We start from the raw sequence: 600 nt of genomic DNA, 5'->3' as shown, positions 1-600 counted from the left end.
ACCAGACCAGATTTTTCAAAAGTTTACTGAATATTCCAGGATTGATTCATCAGATCCTGGGGCTAAGGCACTTTTAATGTGGCATGTATATTGAGACTAAATCCTGAACTTTCAACCATACCATAAATGTATTAGCTGCTTGGAAAACATCTCCCCTAAATTAGCTGGTCTATTTAGCTCATGAAATTTCTCAGGCCTTGGAGACTAAATTAACCTCCAAGGCAAATAAATTAATGGTCTTACAACTTCAAAAATTACAGTGTAAACCCAAGGAGGGGTTGCTATGAGTCAGGGCAGACTCGACGGCACATAACAACAACAACAACAAGCAACAAAAATAATTCAAATCATTTGAAGACACTATATACCTGGAATTTTCAATTGCTACAAGAAACCTTGGCATTGGAGAAAAGGTTGTAATAAGTTTCAAAAACAATCAAATGAAACAGTCTTTTAAAACTATTTTTGCTTTTCATAACCCCAACGCTAAGAATTAATCGCATGGGTTTCTTGGCTTTTGCAGCCACTGTAGACTTGGATTCCTCTCCTGTTGTCAACATTTATATAACTGCTTAAATGCCTCTGAACCAGATTCTTTCC

The sequence above is a fragment of the Orycteropus afer genome, unplaced genomic scaffold (genome assembly GCF_000298275.1).
Source record: "Orycteropus afer afer isolate SDZICR_OR568_19922 unplaced genomic scaffold, OryAfe1.0 scaffold01217, whole genome shotgun sequence".
In the NCBI taxonomy this organism is placed as follows: domain Eukaryota; kingdom Metazoa; phylum Chordata; class Mammalia; order Tubulidentata; family Orycteropodidae; genus Orycteropus; species Orycteropus afer.
This window is presented reverse-complemented; position numbering follows the sequence as displayed.